Source organism: Oryctolagus cuniculus, chromosome 13 (genome assembly GCF_051225735.1).
Source record: "Oryctolagus cuniculus isolate XC-2025 breed Fujian yellow rabbit chromosome 13, ASM5122573v1, whole genome shotgun sequence".
NCBI classification, from domain to species: Eukaryota; Metazoa; Chordata; class Mammalia; order Lagomorpha; family Leporidae; genus Oryctolagus; species Oryctolagus cuniculus.
Genome location: NC_142879.1, coordinates 88,904,714 through 88,927,379, shown reverse-complemented (window position 1 = coordinate 88,927,379; position 22,666 = coordinate 88,904,714).

Below are 22,666 nucleotides of genomic sequence, written 5' to 3'. Positions count from 1 at the left end.
TGGACAAAGAAATGGAACCCTTTTGCAGAGGGGAACGATAATGAATTCCCCAAATCAGTTTGCCAGCGATTTTCAGATGAATTGAATGAGTTTTCCAAAGCCAGTCAGCTGGGAGGGGTGGATGAATCCGGAAACAGCCTGTTTCCTTGTGACTAAATCAAGCCCACTCTCAAAAAGGACTCTTGCATTTCTTTGGCTCTTTTCACAGTTTTCTTCTTTATCATGGTTTGTAATGAATTTTCTGAGGTGAGCTTTGATTTTGAGGCTGGAATATGGAGTTCAAGACACGGAAGGAATGGTCTTTTTCAATCAGGGCACAGCTGTTGGCTTGCTCCGATTCTGGCTTTCTGTCATGGTTTTGGGTGCCTCAGCCGAGTTTTGGTTTCTTGAGCGGCAATTTCCTAAAGGATTTCTGGGTCTGAGTTGGTTTTGCCTTCTTCCTTCCCAAATTTTGTATTCTGACGCAATACAAACACGAGTTTAGACAGCAGATCCATTATGAAATAAAAAAAAAAAAACAATTAGCGTGTCATGCTTAGAATTCTAGAGGCAGCATGACCAACATGAGTTTTTGTGTTTTGGACAAAGAAATGGAACCCTTTTGCAGAGGGGAACGATAATGAATTCCCCAAATCAGTTTGCCAGCGATTTTCATGTGAATTGAATGAGTTTTCCAAAGCCAGTCAGCTGGGAGGGGTGGATGAATCCGGAAACAGCCTGTTTCCTTGTGACTAAATCAAGCCCACTCTCAAAAAGGACTCTTCCATTTCTTTGGCTCTTTTTACAGTTTTCTTCTTTATCATGGTTTGTAATGAATTTTCTGAGGTGAGCTTTGATTTTGAGGCTGGAATATGGAGTTCAAGACACGGAAGGAATGGTCTTTTTCAACCAGGGCACAGCTGTTGGCTTGCTCCGATTCTGGCTTTCTGTCATGGTTTTGGGTGCCTCAGCCGAGTTTTGGTTTCTTGAGCGGCAATTTCCTAAAGGATTTCTGGGTCTGAGTTCGTTTTGCCTTCTTCCTTCCCAAATTTTGTATTCTGACGCAATACAAACACGAGTTTAGACAGCAGATCCATTATGAAATAAAAAAAAAACCAAACCAATTAGCGTGTCATGCTTAGAATTCTAGAGGCAGCATGACCAACATGAGTTTTTGTGTTTTGGACAAAGAAATGGAACCCTTTTGCAGAGGGGAACGATAATTAATTGCCAAAATCAGTTTGCCAGGGATTTTCAGGTGAATTGAATGAGTTTTCCAAAGCCAGTCAGCTGGGAGGGGTGGATGAATCCGGAAACAGCCTGTTTCCTTGTGACTAAATCAAGCCCACTATCAAAAAGGACTCTTCCATTTCTTTGGCTCTTTTCACAGTTTTCTTCTTTATCATGGTTTGTAATGAATTTTCTGAGGTGAGCTTTGATTTTGAGGCTGGAATATGGAGTTCAAGACACGGAAGGAATGGTCTTTTTCAATCAGGGCACAGCTGTTGGCTTGCTCTGATTCTGGCTTTCTGTCATGGTTTTGGGTGCCTCAGCCGAGTTTTGGTTTCTTGAGCAGCAATTTCCTAAAGGATTTCTGGGTCTGAGTTGGTTTTGCCTTCTTCCTTCCCAAATTTTGTATTCTGACGCAATACAAACACGAGTTTACACAGCAGATCCATTATGAAATAAAAAAAAAAAAACAATTAGCGTGTCATGCTTAGAATTCTAGAGGCAGCACGACTAACATGAGTTTTTGTGTTTTGGACAAAGAAATGGAACCCTTTTGCAGAGGGGAACGATAATGAATTCCCCAAATCAGTTTGCCAGCGATTTTCAGGTGAATTGAATGAGTTTTCCAAAGCCAGTCAGCTGGGAGGGGTGGATGAATCCGGAAACAGCCTGTTTCCTTGTGACTAAATCAAGCCCACTATCAAAAAGGACTGTTCCATTTCTTTGGCTCTTTTCACAGTTTTCTTCTTTATCATGGTTTGTAATGAATTTTCTGATGTGAGCTTTGATTTTGAGGCTGGAATATGGAGTTCAAGACACGGAAGGAATGGTCTTTTTCAATCAGGGCACAGCTGTTGGCTTGCTCCGATTCTGGCTTTCTGTCATGGTTTTGGGTGCCTCAGCCGAGTTTTGGTTTCTTGAGTGGCAATTTCCTAAATGATTTCTGGGTCTGAGTTGGTTTTGCCTTCTTCCTTCCCAAATTTTGTATTCTGACGCAATACAAACACGAGTTTAGACAGCAGATCCATTATGAAATAACAAAAAAAAAACCAATTAGCGTGTCATGCTTAGAATTCTAGAGGCAGCATGACCAACATGAGTTTTTGTGTTTTGGACAAAGAAATGGAATCCTTTTGCAGAGGGGAACGATAATGAATTCCCCAAATCAGTTTGCCAGGGATTTTCAGGTGAATTGAATGAGTTTTCCAAAGCAGTCAGCTGGGAGGGGTGGATGAATCCGGAAACAGCCTGTTTCCTTGTGACGAAATCAAGCCCACTATCAAAAAGGACTCTTGCATTTCTTTGGCTCTTTTCACAGTTTTCTTCTTTATCATGGTTTGTAATGAATTTTCTGAGGTGAGCTTTGATTTTGAGGCTGGAATATGGAGTTCAAGACACGGAAGGAATGGTCTTTTTCAATCAGGACACAGCTGTTGGCTTGCTCCGATTCTGGCTTTCTGTCATGGTTTTGGGTGCCTCAGCCGAGTTTTGGTTTCTTGAGCGGCAATTTCCTAAAGGATTTCTGGGTCTGAGTTGGTTTTGCCTTCTTCCTTCCCAAATTTTGTATTCTGACGCAATACAAACACGAGTTTAGACAGCAGATCCATTATGAAATAAAAAAAAAAAACCAAACCAATTAGCGTGTCATGCTTAGAATTCTAGAAGCAGCACAACCAACATGAGGTTTTGTGTTTTGGAAAAAGAAATGGAACCCTTTTGCAGAGGGGAACGATAATGAATTCCCCAAATCAGTTTGCCAGCGATTTTCAGATGAATTGAATGAGTTTTCCAAAGCCAGTCAGCTGGGAGGGGTGGATGAATCCGGAAACAGCCTGTTTCCTTGTGACTAAATCAAGCCCACTCTCAAAAAGGACTCTTGCATTTCTTTGGCTCTTTTCACAGTTTTCTTCTTTATCATGGTTTGTAATGAATTTTCTGATGTGAGCTTTGATTTTGAGGCTGGAATATGGAGTTCAAGACACGGAAGGAATGGTCTTTTTCAATCAGGGCACAGCTGTTGGCGTGCTCCGATTCTGGGTTTCTGTCATGGTTTTGGGTGCCTCAGCCGAGTTTTGGTTTCTTGAGCGGCAATTTCCTAAAGGATTTCTGGGTCTGAGTTGGTTTTGCCTTCTTCCTTCCCAAATTTTGTATTCTGACGCAATACAAACACGAGTTTAGACAGCAGATCCATTATGAAAGAAAAAAAAAAAACCAATTAGCGTGTCATGCTTAGAATTCTAGAGGCAGCATGACCAACATGAGTTTTTGTGTTTTGGACAAAGAAATGGAACCCTTTTGCAGAGGGGAACGATAATTAATTGCCCAAATCAGTTTGCCAGGGATTTTCAGGTGAATTGAATGAGTTTTCCAAAGCAGTCAGCTGGGAGGGGTGGATGAATCCGGAAACAGCCTGTTTCCTTGTGACTAAATCAAGCCCACTATCAAAAAGGACTGTTCCATTTCTTTGGCTCTTTTCACAGTTTTCTTCTTTATCATGGTTTGTAATGAATTTTCTGATGTGAGCTTTGATTTTGAGGCTGGAATATGGAGTTCAAGACACGGAAGGAATGGTCTTTTTCAATCAGGGCACAGCTGTTGGCGTGCTCCGATTCTGGGTTTCTGTCATGGTTTTGGGTGCCTCAGCCGAGTTTTGGTTTCTTGAGCGGCAATTTCCTAAAGGATTTCTGGGTCTGAGTTGGTTTTGCCTTCTTCCTTCCCAAATTTTGTATTCTGACGCAATACAAACACGAGTTTAGACAGCAGATCCATTATGAAATAAAAAAAAAAAAAAAAACAAAACCAATTAGCGTGTCATGCTTAGAATTCTAGAAGCAGCATGACCAACATGAGTTTTTGTGTTTTGGACAAAGAAATGGAACCCTTTTGCAGAGGGGAACGATAATGAATTCCCCAAATCAGTTTGCCAGGGATTTTCAGGTGAATTGAATGAGTTTTCCAAAGCCAGTCAGCTGGGAGGGGTGGATGAATCCGGAAACAGCCTGTTTCCTTGTGACTAAATCAAGCCCACTCTCAAAAAGGACTCTTGCATTTCTTTGGCTCTTTTCACAGTTTTCTTCTTTATCATGGTTTGTAATGAATTTTCTGATGTGAGCTTTGATTTTGAGGCTGGAATATGGAGTTCAAGACACGGAAGGAATGGTCTTTTTCAATCAGGGCACAGCTGTTGGCTTGCTCCGATTCTGGCTTTCTGTCATGGTTTTGGGTGCCTCAGCCGAGTTTTGGTTTCTTGAGCGGCAATTTCCTAAATGATTTCTGGGTCTGAGTTGGTTTTGCCTTCTTCCTTCCCAAATTTTGTATTCTGACGCAATACAAACACGAGTTTAGACAGCAGATCCATTATGAAATAAAAAAAAAAAAACAATTAGCGTGTCATGCTTAGAATTCTAGAGGCAGCACGACCAACATGAGTTTTTGTGTTTTGGACAAAGAAATGGAACCCTTTTGCAGAGGGGAACGATAATGAATTCCCCAAATCAGTTTGCCAGCGATTTTCAGGTGAATTGAATGAGTTTTCCAAAGCCAGTCAGCTGGGAGGGGTGGATGAATCCGGAAACAGCCTGTTTCCTTGTGACTAAATCAAGCCCACTCTCAAAAAGGACTCTTGCATTTCTTTGGCTCTTTTCACAGTTTTCTTCTTTATCATGGTTTGTAATGAATTTTCTGAGGTGAGCTTTGATTTTGAGGCTGGAATATGGAGTTCAAGACACGGAAGGAATGGTCTTTTTCAATCAGGGCACAGCTGTTGGCTTGCTCTGATTCTGGCTTTCTGTCATGGTTTTGGGTGCCTCAGCCGAGTTTTGGTTTCTTGAGCGGCAATTTCCTAAAGGATTTCTGGGTCTGAGTTGGTTTTGCCTTCTTCCTTCCCAAATTTTGTATTCTGACGCAATACAAACACGAGTTTAGACAGCAGATCCATTATGAAAGAAAAAAAACAAAACCAATTAGCGTGTCATGCTTAGAATTCTAGAGGCAGCATGACCAACATGAGTTTTTGTGTTTTGGACAAAGAAATGGAACCCTTTTGCAGAGGGGAACGATAATGAATTCCCCAAATCAGTTTCCCAGCGATTTTCAGGTGAATTGAATGAGTTTTCCAAAGCCAGTCAGCTGGGAGGGGTGGATGAATCCGGAAACAGCCTGTTTCCTTGTGACGAAATCAAGCCCACTATCAAAAAGGACTCTTGCATTTCTTTGGCTCTTTTCACAGTTTTCTTCTTTATCATGGTTTGTAATGAATTTTCTGAGGTGAGCTTTGATTTTGAGGCTGGAATATGGAGTTCAAGACACGGAAGGAATGGTCTTTTTCAATCAGGGCACAGCTGTTGGCTTGCTCCGATTCTGGCTTTCTGTCATGGTTTTGGGTGCCTCAGCCGAGTTTTGGTTTCTTGAGCGGCAATTTCCTAAAGGATTTCTGGGTCTGAGTTGGTTTTGCCTTCTTCCTTCCCAAATTTTGTATTCTGACGCAATACAAACACGAGTTTAGACAGCAGATCCATTATGAAATAAAAAAAAAAACAAAACCAATTAGCGTGTCATGCTTAGAATTCTAGAAGCAGCACAACCAACATGAGGTTTTGTGTTTTGGAAAAAGAAATGGAACCCTTTTGCAGAGGGGAACGATAATGAATTCCCCAAATCAGTTTGCCAGCGATTTTCAGATGAATTGAATGAGTTTTCCAAAGCCAGTCAGCTGGGAGGGGTGGATGAATCCGGAAACAGCCTGTTTCCTTGTGACTAAATCAAGCCCACTCTCAAAAAGGACTCTTGCATTTCTTTGGCTCTTTTCACAGTTTTCTTCTTTATCATGGTTTGTAATGAATTTTCTGATGTGAGCTTTGATTTTGAGGCTGGAATATGGAGTTCAAGACACGGAAGGAATGGTCTTTTTCAATCAGGGCACAGCTGTTGGCGTGCTCCGATTCTGGCTTTCTGTCATGGTTTTGGGTGCCTCAGCCGAGTTTTGGTTTCTTGAGCGGCAATTTCCTAAAGGATTTCTGGGTCTGAGTTGGTTTTGCCTTCTTCCTTCCCAAATTTTGTATTCTGACGCAATACAAACACGAGTTTAGACAGCAGATCCATTATGAAAGAAAAAAAACAAAACCAATTAGCGTGTCATGCTTAGAATTCTAGAGGCAGCATGACCAACATGAGTTTTTGTGTTTTGGACAAAGAAATGGAACCCTTTTGCAGAGGGGAACGATAATTAATTGCCCAAATCAGTTTGCCAGGGATTTTCAGGTGAATTGAATGAGTTTTCCAAAGCCAGTCAGCTGGGAGGGGTGGATGAATCCGGAAACAGCCTGTTTCCTTGTGACTAAATCAAGCCCACTATCAAAAAGGACTGTTCCATTTCTTTGGCTCTTTTCACAGTTTTCTTCTTTATCATGGTTTGTAATGAATTTTCTGATGTGAGCTTTGATTTTGAGGCTGGAATATGGAGTTCAAGACACGGAAGGAATGGTCTTTTTCAATCAGGGCACAGCTGTTGGCTTGCTCCGATTCTGGCTTTCTGTCATGGTTTTGGGTGCCTCAGCCGAGTTTTGGTTTCTTGAGCGGCAATTTCCTAAAGGATTTCTGGGTCTGAGTTGGTTTTGCCTTCTTCCTTCCCAAATTTTGTATTCTGACGCAATACAAACACGAGTTTAGACAGCAGATCCATTATGAAATAAAAAAAAAAAAAACAAAACCAATTAGCGTGTCATGCTTAGAATTCTAGAAGCAGCATGACCAACATGAGGTTTTGTGTTTTGGACAAAGAAATGGAACCCTTTTGCAGAGGGGAACGATAATTAATTGCCCAAATCAGTTTGCCAGGGATTTTCAGGTGAATTGAATGAGTTTTCCAAAGCCAGTCAGCTGGGAGGGGTGGATGAATCCGGAAACAGCCTGTTTCCTTGTGACTAAATCAAGCCCACTATCAAAAAGGACTGTTCCATTTCTTTGGCTCTTTTCACAGTTTTCTTCTTTATCATGGTTTGTAATGAATTTTCTGAGGTGAGCTTTGATTTTGAGGCTGGAATATGGAGTTCAAGACACGGAAGGAATGGTCTTTTTCAATCAGGGCACAGCTGTTGGCGTGCTCCGATTCTGGGTTTCTGTCATGGTTTTGGGTGCCTCAGCCGAGTTTTGGTTTCTTGAGCGGCAATTTCCTAAAGGATTTCTGGGTCTGAGTTGGTTTTGCCTTCTTCCTTCCCAAATTTTGTATTCTGACGCAATACAAACACGAGTTTAGACAGCAGATCCATTATGAAATAAAAAAAAAAAACAAAACCAATTAGCGTGTCATGCTTAGAATTCTAGAAGCAGCATGACCAACATGAGGTTTTGTGTTTTGGACAAAGAAATGGAACCCTTTTGCAGAGGGGAACGATAATGAATTCCCCAAATCAGTTTGCCAGGGATTTTCAGGTGAATTGAATGAGTTTTCCAAAGCCAGTCAGCTGGGAGGGGTGGATGAATCCGGAAACAGCCTGTTTCCTTGTGACTAAATCAAGCCCACTATCAAAAAGGACTCTTGCATTTCTTTGGCTCTTTTCACAGTTTTCTTCTTTATCATGGTTTGTAATGAATTTTCTGAGGTGAGCTTTGATTTTGAGGCTGGAATATGGAGTTCAAGACACGGAAGGAATGGTCTTTTTCAATCAGGGCACAGCTGTTGGCTTGCTCCGATTCTGGGTTTCTGTCATGGTTTTGGGTGCCTCAGCCGAGTTTTGGTTTCTTGAGTGGCAATTTCCTAAAGGATTTCTGGGTCTGAGTTGGTTTTGCCTTCTTCCTTCCCAAATTTTGTATTCTGACGCAATACAAACACGAGTTTAGACAGCAGATCCATTATGAAAAAAAAAAAAAAACAAAACCAATTAGCGTGTCATGCTTAGAATTCTAGAGGCAGCACGACCAACATGAGTTTTTGTGTTTTGGACAAAGAAATGGAACCCTTTTGCAGAGGGGAACGATAATTAATTGCCCAAATCAGTTTGCCAGGGATTTTCAGGTGAATTGAATGAGTTTTCCAAAGCCAGTCAGCTGGGAGTGGTGGATGAATCCGGAAACAGCCTGTTTCCTTGTGACTAAATCAAGCCCACTATCAAAAAGGACTGTTCCATTTCTTTGGCTCTTTTCACAGTTTTCTTCTTTATCATGGTTTGTAATGAATTTTCTGATGTGAGCTTTGATTTTGAGGCTGGAATATGGAGTTCAAGACACGGAAGGAATGGTCTTTTTCAATCAGGGCACAGCTGTTGGCTTGCTCCGATTCTGGGTTTCTGTCATGGTTTTGGGTGCCTCAGCCGAGTTTTGGTTTCTTGAGTGCAATTTCCTAAAGGATTTCTGGGTCTGAGTTGGTTTTGCCTTCTTCCTTCCCAAATTTTGTATTCTGACGCAATACAAACACGAGTTTAGACAGCAGATCCATTATGAAATAAAAAAAAAAAAAAAAAACCAATTAGCGTGTCATGCTTAGAATTCTAGAAGCAGCATGACCAACATGAGGTTTTGTGTTTTGGACAAAGAAATGGAACCCTTTTGCAGAGGGGAACGATAATGAATTCCCCAAATCAGTTTGCCAGGGATTTTCAGGTGAATTGAATGAGTTTTCCAAAGCCAGTCAGCTGGGAGGGGTGGATGAATCCGGAAACAGCCTGTTTCCTTGTGACTAAATCAAGCCCACTCTCAAAAAGGACTCTTGCATTTCTTTGGCTCTTTTCACAGTTTTCTTCTTTATCATGGTTTGTAATGAATTTTCTGATGTGAGCTTTGATTTTGAGGCTGGAATATGGAGTTCAAGACACGGAAGGAATGGTCTTTTTCAATCAGGGCACAGCTGTTGGCTTGCTCCGATTCTGGCTTTCTGTCATGGTTTTGGGTGCCTCAGCCGAGTTTTGGTTTCCTGAGCGGCAATTTCCTAAAGGATTTCTGGGTCTGAGTTGGTTTTGCCTTCTTCCTTCCCAAATTTTGTATTCTGACGCAATACAAACACGAGTTTAGACAGCAGATCCATTATGAAACAAAAAAAAACAAAACCAATTAGCGTGTCATGCTTAGAATTCTAGAGGCAGCATGACCAACATGAGTTTTTGTGTTTTGGACAAAGAAATGGAACCCTTTTGCAGAGGGGAACGATAATTAATTGCCCAAATCAGTTTGCCAGCGATTTTCAGGTGAATTGAATGAGTTTTCCAAAGCCAGTCAGCTGGGAGGGGTGGATGAATCCGGAAACAGCCTGTTTCCTTGTGACTAAATCAAGCCCACTATCAAAAAGGACTCTTCCATTTCTTTGGCTCTTTTCACAGTTTTCTTCTTTATCATGGTTTGTAATGAATTTTCTGAGGTGAGCTTTGATTTTGAGGCTGGAATATGGAGTTCAAGACACGGAAGGAATGGTCTTTTTCAATCAGGGCACAGCTGTTGGCTTGCTGCGATTCTGGGTTTCTGTCATGGTTTTGGGTGCCTCAGCCGAGTTTTGGTTTCTTGAGCGGCAATTTCCTAAAGGATTTCTGGGTCTGAGTTGGTTTTGCCTTCTTCCTGCCCAAATTTTGTATTCTGACGCAATACAAACACGAGTTTAGACAGCAGATCCATTATGAAATAAAAAAAAAAAAAAAACAAAACCAATTAGCGTGTCATGCTTAGAATTCTAGAAGCAGCATGACCAACATGAGGTTTTGTGTTTTGGACAAAGAAATGGAACCCTTTTGCAGAGGGGAACGATAATGAATTCCCCAAATCAGTTTGCCAGGGATTTTCAGGTGAATTGAATGAGTTTTCCAAAGCCAGTCAGCTGGGAGGGGTGGATGAATCTGGAAACAGCCTGTTTCCTTGTGACGAAATCAAGCCCACTATCAAAAAGGACTCTTGCATTTCTTTGGCTCTTTTCACAGTTTTCTTCTTTATCATGGTTTGTAATGAATTTTCTGATGTGAGCTTTGTTTTTGAGGCTGGAATATGGAGTTCAAGACACGGAAGGAATGGTCTTTTTCAATCAGGGCACAGCTGTTGGCGTGCTCCGATTCTGGCTTTCTGTCATGGTTTTGGGTGCCTCAGCCGAGTTTTGGTTTCTTGAGCGGCAATTTCCTAAAGGATTTCTGGGTCTGAGTTGGTTTTGCCTTCTTCCTGCCCAAATTTTGTATTCTGACGCAATACAAACACGAGTTTAGACAGCAGATCCATTATGAAACAAAAAAAAGCAAAACCAATTAGCGTGTCATGCTTAGAATTCTAGAAGCAGCACGACCAACATGAGTTTTTGTGTTTTGGACAAAGAAATGGAACCCTTTTGCAGAGGGGAACGATAATGAATTCCCCAAATCAGTTTGCCAGGGATTTTCAGGTGAATTGAATGAGTTTTCCAAAGCCAGTCAGCTGGGAGGGGTGGATGAATCCGGAAACAGCCTGTTTCCTTGTGACTAAATCAAGCCCACTCTCAAAAAGGACTCTTGCATTTCTTTGGCTCTTTTCACAGTTTTCTTCTTTATCATGGTTTGTAATGAATTTTCTGATGTGAGCTTTGATTTTGAGGCTGGAATATGGAGTTCAAGACACGGAAGGAATGGTCTTTTTCAATCAGGGCACAGCTGTTGGCGTGCTCCGATTCTGGCTTTCTGTCATGGTTTTGGGTGCCTCAGCCGAGTTTTGGTTTCTTGAGCAGCAATTTCCTAAAGGATTTCTGGGTCTGAGTTGGTTTTGCCTTCTTCCTTCCCAAATTTTGTATTCTGACGCAATACAAACACGAGTTTAGACAGCAGATCCATTATGAAAGAAAAAAAACAAAACCAATTAGCGTGTCATGCTTAGAATTCTAGAGGCAGCATGACCAACATGAGTTTTTGTGTTTTGGACAAAGAAATGGAACCCTTTTGCAGAGGGGAACGATAATTAATTGCCCAAATCAGTTTGCCAGGGATTTTCAGGTGAATTGAATGAGTTTTCCAAAGCCAGTCAGCTGGGAGGGGTGGATGAATCCGGAAACAGCCTGTTTCCTTGTGACTAAATCAAGCCCACTATCAAAAAGGACTGTTCCATTTCTTTGGCTCTTTTCACAGTTTTCTTCTTTATCATGGTTTGTAATGAATTTTCTGATGTGAGCTTTGATTTTGAGGCTGGAATATGGAGTTCAAGACACGGAAGGAATGGTCTTTTTCAATCAGGGCACAGCTGTTGGCTTGCTCCGATTCTGGCTTTCTGTCATGGTTTTGGGTGCCTCAGCCGAGTTTTGGTTTCTTGAGCGGCAATTTCCTAAAGGATTTCTGGGTCTGAGTTGGTTTTGCCTTCTTCCTTCCCAAATTTTGTATTCTGACGCAATACAAACACGAGTTTAGACAGCAGATCCATTATGAAATAAAAAAAAAAACAAAACCAATTAGCGTGTCATGCTTAGAATTCTAGAGGCAGCACGACCAACATGAGTTTTTGTGTTTTGGACAAAGAAATGGAACCCTTTTGCAGATGGGAACGATAATTAATTGCCCAAATCAGTTTGCCAGGGATTTTCAGGTGAATTGAATGAGTTTTCCAAAGCCAGTCAGCTGGGAGGGGTGGATGAATCCGGAAACAGCCTGTTTCCTTGTGACTAAATCAAGCCCACTATCAAAAAGGACTGTTCCATTTCTTTGGCTCTTTTCACAGTTTTCTTCTTTATCATGGTTTGTAATGAATTTTCTGATGTGAGCTTTGATTTTGAGGCTGGAATATGGAGTTCAAGACCCGGAAGGAATGGTCTTTTTCAATCAGGGCACAGCTGTTGGCTTGCTCCGATTCTGGCTTTCTGTCATGGTTTTGGGTGCCTCAGCCGAGTTTTGGTTTCTTGAGCGGCAATTTCCTAAAGGATTTCTGGGTCTGAGTTGGTTTTGCCTTCTTCCTTCCCAAATTTTGTATTCTGACGCAATACAAACACGAGTTTAGACAGCAGATCCATTATGAAATAAAAAAAAAAAAACAAAACCAATTAGCGTGTCATGCTTAGAATTCTAGAAGCAGCATGACCAACATGAGGTTTTGTGTTTTGGACAAAGAAATGGAACCCTTTTGCAGAGGGGAACGATAATGAATTCCCCAAATCAGTTTGCCAGGGATTTTCAGGTGAATTGAATGAGTTTTCCAAAGCCAGTCAGCTGGGAGGGGTGGATGAATCCGGAAACAGCCTGTTTCCTTGTGACTAAATCAAGCCCACTCTCAAAAAGGACTCTTGCATTTCTTTGGCTCTTTTCACAGTTTTCTTCTTTATCATGGTTTGTAATGAATTTTCTGATGTGAGCTTTGATTTTGAGGCTGGAATATGGAGTTCAAGACACGGAAGGAATGGTCTTTTTCAATCAGGGCACAGCTGTTGGCTTGCTCCGATTCTGGCTTTCTGTCATGGTTTTGGGTGCCTCAGCCGAGTTTTGGTTTCCTGAGCGGCAATTTCCTAAAGGATTTCTGGGTCTGAGTTGGTTTTGCCTTCTTCCTTCCCAAATTTTGTATTCTGACGCAATACAAACACGAGTTTAGACAGCAGATCCATTATGAAACAAAAAAAAACAAAACCAATTAGCGTGTCATGCTTAGAATTCTAGAGGCAGCATGACCAACATGAGTTTTTGTGTTTTGGACAAAGAAATGGAACCCTTTTGCAGAGGGGAACGATAATTAATTGCCCAAATCAGTTTGCCAGCGATTTTCAGGTGAATTGAATGAGTTTTCCAAAGCCAGTCAGCTGGGAGGGGTGGATGAATCCGGAAACAGCCTGTTTCCTTGTGACTAAATCAAGCCCACTATCAAAAAGGACTCTTCCATTTCTTTGGCTCTTTTCACAGTTTTCTTCTTTATCATGGTTTGTAATGAATTTTCTGAGGTGAGCTTTGATTTTGAGGCTGGAATATGGAGTTCAAGACACGGAAGGAATGGTCTTTTTCAATCAGGGCACAGCTGTTGGCTTGCTGCGATTCTGGGTTTCTGTCATGGTTTTGGGTGCCTCAGCCGAGTTTTGGTTTCTTGAGCGGCAATTTCCTAAAGGATTTCTGGGTCTGAGTTGGTTTTGCCTTCTTCCTGCCCAAATTTTGTATTCTGACGCAATACAAACACGAGTTTAGACAGCAGATCCATTATGAAATAAAAAAAAAAAAACAAAACCAATTAGCGTGTCATGCTTAGAATTCTAGAAGCAGCATGACCAACATGAGGTTTTGTGTTTTGGACAAAGAAATGGAACCCTTTTGCAGAGGGGAACGATAATGAATTCCCCAAATCAGTTTGCCAGGGATTTTCAGGTGAATTGAATGAGTTTTCCAAAGCCAGTCAGCTGGGAGGGGTGGATGAATCTGGAAACAGCCTGTTTCCTTGTGACTAAATCAAGCCCACTCTCAAAAAGGACTCTTGCATTTCTTTGGCTCTTTTCACATTTTTCTTCTTTATCATGGTTTGTAATGAATTTTCTGATGTGAGCTTTGATTTTGAGGCTGGAATAGGGAGTTCAAGACACGGAAGGAATGGTCTTTTTCAATCAGGGCACAGCTGTTGGCTTGCTCCAATTCTGGCTTTCTGTCATGGTTTTGGGTGCCTCAGCCGAGTTTTGGTTTCTTGAGCGGCAATTTCCTAAAGGATTTCTGGGTCTGAGTTGGTTTTGCCTTCTTCCTTCCCAAATTTTGTATTCTGATGCAATACAAACACGAGTTTAGACAGCAGATCCATTATGAAACAAAAAAAAGCAAAACCAATTAGCGTGTCATGCTTAGAATTCTAGAAGCAGCACGACCAACATGAGTTTTTGTGTTTTGGACAAAGAAATGGAACCCTTTTGCAGAGGGGAACGATAATGAATTCCCCAAATCAGTTTGCCAGCGATTTTCAGGTGAATTGAATGAGTTTTCCAAAGCCAGTCAGCTGGGAGGGGTGGATGAATCCGGAAACAGCCTGTTTCCTTGTGACTAAATCAAGCCCACTCTCAAAAAGGACTCTTGCATTTCTTTGGCTCTTTTCACAGTTTTCTTCTTTATCATGGTTTGTAATGAATTTTCTGATGTGAGCTTTGATTTTGAGGCTGGAATATGGAGTTCAAGACACGGAAGGAATGGTCTTTTTCAATCAGGGCACAGCTGTTGGCGTGCTCCGATTCTGGCTTTCTGTCATGGTTTTGGGTGCCTCAGCCGAGTTTTGGTTTCTTGAGCGGCAATTTCCTAAAGGATTTCTGGGTGTGAGTTGGTTTTGCCTTCTTCCTTCCCAAATTTTGTATTCTGACGCAATACAAACACGAGTTTAGACAGCAGATCCATTATGAAACAAAAAAAAAACAAAACCAATTAGCGTGTCATGCTTAGAATTCTAGAGGCAGCATGACCAACATGAGTTTTTGTGTTTTGGACAAAGAAATGGAACCCTTTTGCAGAGGGGAACGATAATGAATTCCCCAAATCAGTTTGCCAGGGATTTTCAGGTGAATTGAATGAGTTTTCCAAAGCCAGTCAGCTGGGAGGGGTGGATGAATCCGGAAACAGCCTGTTTCCTTGTGACTAAATCAAGCCCACTATCAAAAAGGACTGTTCCATTTCTTTGGCTCTTTTCACAGTTTTCTTCTTTATCATGGTTTGTAATGAATTTTCTGATGTGAGCTTTGATTTTGAGGCTGGAATATGGAGTTCAAGACACGGAAGGAATGGTCTTTTTCAATCAGGGCACAGCTGTTGGCGTGCTCCGATTCTGGCTTTCTGTCATGGTTTTGGGTGCCTCAGCCGAGTTTTGGTTTCTTGAGCGGCAATTTCCTAAAGGATTTCTGGGTCTGAGTTGGTTTTGCCTTCTTCCTTCCCAAATTTTGTATTCTGACGCAATACAAACACGAGTTTAGACAGCAGATCCATTATGAAATAAAAAAAAAAAAAACAAAACCAATTAGCGTGTCATGCTTAGAATTCTAGAAGCAGCATGACCAACATGAGGTTTTGTGTTTTGGACAAAGAAATGGAACCCTTTTGCAGAGGGGAACGATAATGAATTCCCCAAATCAGTTTGCCAGGGATTTTCAGGTGAATTGAATGAGTTTTCCAAAGCCAGTCAGCTGGGAGGGGTGGATGAATCCGGAAACAGTCTGTTTCCTTGTGACTAAATCAAGCCCACTCTCAAAAAGGACTCTTGCATTTCTTTGGCTCTTTTCACAGTTTTCTTCTTTATCATGGTTTGTAATGAATTTTCTGATGTGAGCTTTGATTTTGAGGCTGGAATATGGAGTTCAAGACACGGAAGGAATGGTCTTTTTCAATCAGGGCACAGCTGTTGGCGTGCTCCGATTCTGGCTTTCTGTCATGGTTTTGGGTGCCTCAGCCGAGTTTTGGTTTCTTGAGCGGCAATTTCCTAAAGGATTTCTGGGTCTGAGTTGGTTTTGCCTTCTTCCTTCCCAAATTTTGTATTCTGACGCAATACACACACGAGTTTAGACAGCAGATCCATTATGAAACAAAAAAAAAACAAAACCAATTAGCGTGTCATGCTTAGAATTCTAGAGGCAGCATGACCAACATGAGTTTTTGTGCTTTGTACAAAGAAATGGAACCCTTTTGCAGAGGGGAACGATAATGAATTCCCCAAATCAGTTTGCCAGCGATTTTCAGGTGAATTGAATGAGTTTTCCAAAGCCAGTCAGCTGGGAGGGGTGGATGAATCCGGAAACAGCCTGTTTCCTTGTGACTAAATCAAGCCCACTATCAAAAAGGACTCTTCCATTTCTTTGGCTCTTTTCACAGTTTTCTTCTTTATCATGGTTTGTAATGAATTTTCTGAGGTGAGCTTTGATTTTGAGGCTGGAATATGGAGTTCAAGACACGGAAGGAATGGTCTTTTTCAATCAGGGCACAGCTGTTGGCTTGCTCCGATTCTGGCTTTCTGTCATGGTTTTGGGTGCCTCAGCTGAAATTTGGTTTCTTGAGCGGCAATTTCCTAAAGGATTTCTGGGTCTGAGTTGGTTTTGCCTTCTTCCTTCCCAAATTTTGTATTCTGACGCAATACAAACACGAGTTTAGACAGCAGATCCATTATGAAAAAAAAAAAAACAAAACCAATTAGCGTGTCATGCTTAGAATTCTAGAGGCAGCATGACCAACATGAGTTTTTGTGTTTTGGACAAAGAAATGGAACCCTTTTGCAGAGGGGAACGATAATTAATTGCCCAAATCAGTTTGCCAGCGATTTTCAGGTGAATTGAATGAGTTTTCCAAAGCCAGTCAGCTGGGAGGGGTGGATGAATCCGGAAACAGCCTGTTTCCTTGTGACTAAATCAAGCCCACTATCAAAAAGGACTGTTCCATTTCTTTGGCTCTTTTCACAGTTTTCTTCTTTATCATGGTTTGTAATGAATTTTCTGATGTGAGCTTTGATTTTGAGGCTGGAATATGGAGTTCAAGACACGGAAGGAATGGTGTTTTTCAATCAGGGCACAGCTGTTGGCTTGCTCCGATTCTGGGTTTCTGTCATGGTTTTGGGTGCCTCAGCCGAGTTTTGGTTTCTTGAGCGGCAATTTCCTAAAGGATTTCTGGGTCTGAGTTGGTTTTGCCTTCTTCCTTCCCAAATTTTGTATTCTGACGCAATACAAACACGAGTTTAGACAGCAGATCCATTATGAAATAAAGAAAAAACCAAAAAAATTAGCGTGTCATGCTTAGAATTCTAGAGGCAGCACGACCAACATGAGTTTTTGTGTTTTGGACAAAGAAATGGAACCCTTTTGCAGAGGGGAACGATAATGAATTCCCCAAATCAGTTTGCCAGCGATTTTCAGATGAATTGAATGAGTTTTCCAAAGCCAGTCAGCTGGGAGGGGTGGATGAATACGGAAACAGCCTGTTTCCTTGTGACTAAATCAAGCCCACTATCAAAAAGGACTGTTCCATTTCTTTGGCTCTTTTCACAGTTTTCTTCTTTATCATGGTTTGTAATGAATTTGCGGATGTGAGCTTTGATTTTGAGGCTGGAATATGGAGTTCAAGACACGGAAGGAATGGTCTTTTTCAATCAGGGCACAGCTGTTGGCTTGCTCCGATTCTGGCTTTCTGTCATGGTTTTGGGTGCCTCAGCCGAGTTTTGGTTTCTTGAGCGGCAATTTCCTAAAGGATTTCTGGGTCTGAGTTGGTTTTGCCTTCTTCCTTCCCAAATTTTATATTCTGACGCAATACAAACACGAGTTTAGACAGCAGATCCATTATGAAATAAAAAAAAAACCAAAACCAATTAGCGTGTCATGCTTAGAATTCTAGAAGCAGGACGACCAACATGAGTTTTTGTGTTTTGGACAAAGAAATGGAACCCTTTTGCAGAGGGGAACGATAATGAATTCCCAAAATCAGTTTGCCAGCAATTTTCAGATGAATTGAATGAGTTTTCCAAAGCCAGTAAGCTGGGAGGGGTGGATGAATCCGGAAACAGCCTGTTTCCTTGTGACTAAATCAAGCCCACTCTCAAAAAGGACTCTTGCATTTCTTTGGCTCTTTTCACAGTTTTCTTCTTTATCATGGTTTGTAATGAATTTTCTGATGTGAGCTTTGATTTTGAGGCTGGAATATGGAGTTCAAGACACGGAAGGAATGGTCTTTTTCAATCAGGGCACAGCTGTTGGCTTGCTCCGATTCTGGCTTTCTGTCATGGTTTTGGGTGCCTCAGCCGAGTTTTGGTTTCTTGAGCGGCAATTTCCTAAAGGATTTCTGGGTCTGAGTTGGTTTTGCCTTCTTCCTTCCCAAATTTTGTATTCTGACGCAATACAAACACGAGTTTAGACAGCAGATCCATTATGAAATAAAAACAAAACCAATTAGCGTGTCATGCTTAGAATTCTAGAGGCAGCACGACCAACATGAGTTTTTGTGTTTTGGACAAAGAAATGGAACCCTTTTGCAGAGGGGAACGATAATGAATTTCCCAAATCAGTTTGCCAGCGATTTTCAGGTGAATTGAATGAGTTTTCCAAAGCCAGTCAGCTGGGAGGGGTGGATGAATCCGGAAACAGCCTGTTTCCTTGGGACTAAATCAAGCCCACTATCAAAAAGGACTGTTCCATTTCTTTGGCTCTTTTCACAGTTTTCTTCTTTATCATGGTTTGTAATGAATTTTCTGATGTGAGCTTTGATTTTGAGGCTGGAATATGGAGTTCAAGACACGGAAGGAATGGTCTTTTTCAATCAGGGCACAGCTGTTGGCTTGCTCCGATTCTGGGTTTCTGTCATGGTTTTGGGTGCCTCAGCCGAGTTTTGGTTTCTTGAGCGGCAATTTCCTAAAGGATTTCTGGGTCTGAGTTGGTTTTGCCTTCTTCCTTCCCAAATTTTGTATTCTGATGCAATACAAACACGAGTTTAGACAGCAGATCCATTATGAAACAAAAAAAAACAAAACCAATTAGCGTGTCATGCTTAGAATTCTAGAGGCAGCATGACCAACATGAGTTTTGGTGTTTTGGACAAAGAAATGGAACCCTTTTGCAGAGGGGAACGATACTTAATTGCCCAAATCAGTTTGCCAGCGATTTTCAGGTGAATTGAATGAGTTTTCCAAAGCCAGTCAGCTGGGAGGGGTGGATGAATCCGGAAACAGCCTGTTTCCTTGTGACTAAATCAAGCCCACTATCAAAAAGGACTCTTCCATTTCTTTGGCTCTTTTCACAGTTTTCTTCTTTATCATGGTTTGTAATGAATTTTCTGAGGTGAGCTTTGATTTTGAGGCTGGAATATGGAGTTCAAGACACGGAAGGAATGGTCTTTTTCAATCAGGGCACAGCTGTTGGCTTGCTCCGATTCTGGCTTTCTGTCATGGTTTTGGGTGCCTCAGCCGAGTTTTGGTTTCTTGAGCGGCAATTTCCTAAAGGATTTCTGGGTCTGAGTTGGTTTTGCCTTCTTCCTTCCCAAATTTTATATTCTGACGCAATACAAACACGAGTTTAGACAGCAGATCCATTATGAAATAAAAAAAAAAACCAAAATCAATTAGCGTGTCATGCTTAGAATTCTAGAGGCAGCACGACCAACATGAGTTTTTGTGTTTTGGACAAAGAAATGGAACCCTTTTGCAGAGGGGAACGATAATGAATTCCCCAAATCAGTTTGCCAGCGATTTTCAGATGAATTGAATGAGTTTTCCAAAGCCAGTCAGCTGGGAGGGGTGGATGAATCCGGAAACAGCCTGTTTCCTTGTGACTAAATCAAGCCCACTATCAAAAAGGACTGTTCCATTTCTTTGGCTCTTTTCACAGTTTTCTTCTTTATCATGGTTTGTAATGAATTTTCTGAGGTGAGCTTTGATTTTGAGGCTGGAATATGGAGTTCAAGACACGGAAGGAATGGTCTTTTTCAATCAGGGCACAGCTGTTGGCTTGCTCCGATTCTGGCTTTCTGTCATGGTTTTGGGTGCCTCAGCCGAGTTTTGGTTTCTTGAGCGGCAATTTCCTAAAGGATTTCTGGGTCTGAGTTGGTTTTGCCTTCTTCCTTCCCAAATTTTGTATTCTGACGCAATACAAACACGAGTTTAGACAGCAGATAAATTATGAAATAAAAAAAACCAAAACCAATTAGCGTGTCATGCTTAGAATTCTAGAGGCAGCACGACCAACATGAATTTTTGTGTTTTGGACAAAGAAATGGAACCCTTTTGCAGAGGGGAACGATAATTAATTGCCCAAATCAGTTTGCCAGGGATTTTCAGGTGAATTGAATGAGTTTTCCAAAGCCAGTCAGCTGGGAGGGGTGGATGAATCCGGAAACAGCCTGTTTCCTTGTGACTAAATCAAGCCCACTCTCAAAAAGGACTCTTGCATTTGTTTGGCTCTTTTCACAGTTTTCTTCTTTATCATGGTTTGTAATGAATTTTCTGATGTGAGCTTTGATTTTGAGGCTGGAATATGGAGTTCAAGACACGGAAGGAATGGTCTTTTTCAATCAGGGCACAGCTGTTGGCTTGCTCCGATTCTGGCTTTCTGTCATGGTTTTGGGTGCCTCAGCCGAGTTTTGGTTTCTTGAGCGGCAATTTCCTAAAGGATTTCTGGGTGTGAGTTGGTTTTGCCTTCTTCCTTCCCAAATTTTGTATTCTGACGCAATACAAACACGAGTTTAGACAGCAGATCCATTATGAAATAAAAAAAACAAAACCAATTAGCGTGTCATGCTTAGAATTCTAGAGGCAGCATGACCAACATGAGTTTTTGTGTTTTGGACAAAGAAATGGAACCCTTTTGCAGAGGGGAACAATAATTAATTGTCCAAATCAGTTTGCCAGGGATTTTCAGATGAATTGAATGAGTTTTCCAAAGCCAGTCAGCTGGGAGGGGTGGATGAATCCGGAAACAGCCTGTTTCCTTGTGACTAAATCAAGCCCACTATCAAAAAGGACTGTTCCGTTTCTTTGGCTCTTTTCACAGTTTTCTTCTTTATCATGGTTTGTAATGAATTTTCTGATGTGAGCTTTGATTTTGAGGCTGGAATATGGAGTTCAAGACCCGGAAGGAATGGTCTTTTTCAATCAGGGCACAGCTGTTGGCTTGCTCCGATTCTGGCTTTCTGTCATGGTTTTGGGTGCCTCAGCCGAGTTTTGGTTTCTTGAGCGGCAATTTCCTAAAGGATTTCTGGGTCTGAGTTGGTTTTGCCTTCTTCCTTCCCAAATTTTGTATTCTGACGCAATACAAACACGAGTTTAGACAGCAGATCCATTATGAAAGAAAAAAAACAAAACCAATTAGCGTGTCATGCTTAGAATTCTAGAGGCAGCATGACCAACATGAGTTTTTGTGTTTTGGACAAAGAAATGGAACCCTTTTGCAGAGGGGAACAATAATTAATTGTCCAAATCAGTTTGCCAGGGATTTTCAGATGAATTGAATGAGTTTTCCAAAGCCAGTCAGCTGGGAGGGGTGGATGAATCCGGAAACAGCCTGTTTCCTTGTGACTAAATCAAGCCCACTATCAAAAAGGACTGTTCCGTTTCTTTGGCTCTTTTCACAGTTTTCTTCTTTATCATGGTTTGTAATGAATTTTCTGATGTGAGCTTTGATTTTGAGGCTGGAATATGGAGTTCAAGACCCGGAAGGAATGGTCTTTTTCAATCAGGGCACAGCTGTTGGCTTGCTCCGATTCTGGCTTTCTGTCATGGTTTTGGGTGCCTCAGCCGAGTTTTGGTTTCTTGAGCGGCAATTTCCTAAAGGATTTCTGGGTCTGAGTTGGTTTTGCCTTCTTCCTTCCCAAATTTTATATTCTGACGCAATACAAACACGAGTTTAGACAGCAGATCCATTATGAAATAAAAAAAAAAACCAAAATCAATTAGCGTGTCATGCTTAGAATTCTAGAGGCAGCACGACCAACATGAGTTTTTGTGTTTTGGACAAAGAAATGGAACCCTTTTGCAGAGGGGAACGATAATGAATTCCCCAAATCAGTTTGCCAGCGATTTTCAGATGAATTGAATGAGTTTTCCAAAGCCAGTCAGCTGGGAGGGGTGGATGAATCCGGAAACAGCCTGTTTCCTTGTGACTAAATCAAGCCCACTATCAAAAAGGACTGTTCCATTTCTTTGGCTCTTTTCACAGTTTTCTTCTTTATCATGGTTTGTAATGAATTTTCTGATGTGAGCTTTGATTTTGAGGCTGGAATATGGAGTTCAAGACACGGAAGGAATGGTCTTTTTCAATCAGGGCACAGCTGTTGGCTTGCTCCGATTCTGGCTTTCTGTCATGGTTTTGGGTGCCTCAGCCGAGTTTTGGTTTCTTGAGCGGCAATTTCCTAAAGGATTTCTGGGTCTGAGTTGGTTTTGCCTTCTTCCTTCCCAAATTTTGTATTCTGACGCAATACAAACACGAGTTTAGACAGCAGATAAATTATGAAATAAAAAAAACCAAAACCAATTAGCGTGTCATGCTTAGAATTCTAGAGGCAGCACGACCAACATGAATTTTTGTGTTTTGGACAAAGAAATGGAACCCTTTTGCAGAGGGGAACGATAATTAATTGCCCAAATCAGTTTGCCAGGGATTTTCAGGTGAATTGAATGAGTTTTCCAAAGCCAGTCAGCTGGGAGGGGTGGATGAATCCGGAAACAGCCTGTTTCCTTGTGACTAAATCAAGCCCACTCTCAAAAAGGACTCTTGCATTTGTTTGGCTCTTTTCACAGTTTTCTTCTTTATCATGGTTTGTAATGAATTTTCTGATGTGAGCTTTGATTTTGAGGCTGGAATATGGAGTTCAAGACACGGAAGGAATGGTCTTTTTCAATCAGGGCACAGCTGTTGGCTTGCTCCGATTCTGGCTTTCTGTCATGGTTTTGGGTGCCTCAGCCGAGTTTTGGTTTCTTGAGCGGCAATTTCCTAAAGGATTTCTGGGTCTGAGTTGGTTTTGCCTTCTTCCTTCCCAAATTTTGTATTCTGACGCAATACAAACACGAGTTTAGACAGCAGATCCATTATGAAATAAAAAAAACAAAACCAATTAGCGTGTCATGCTTAGAATTCTAG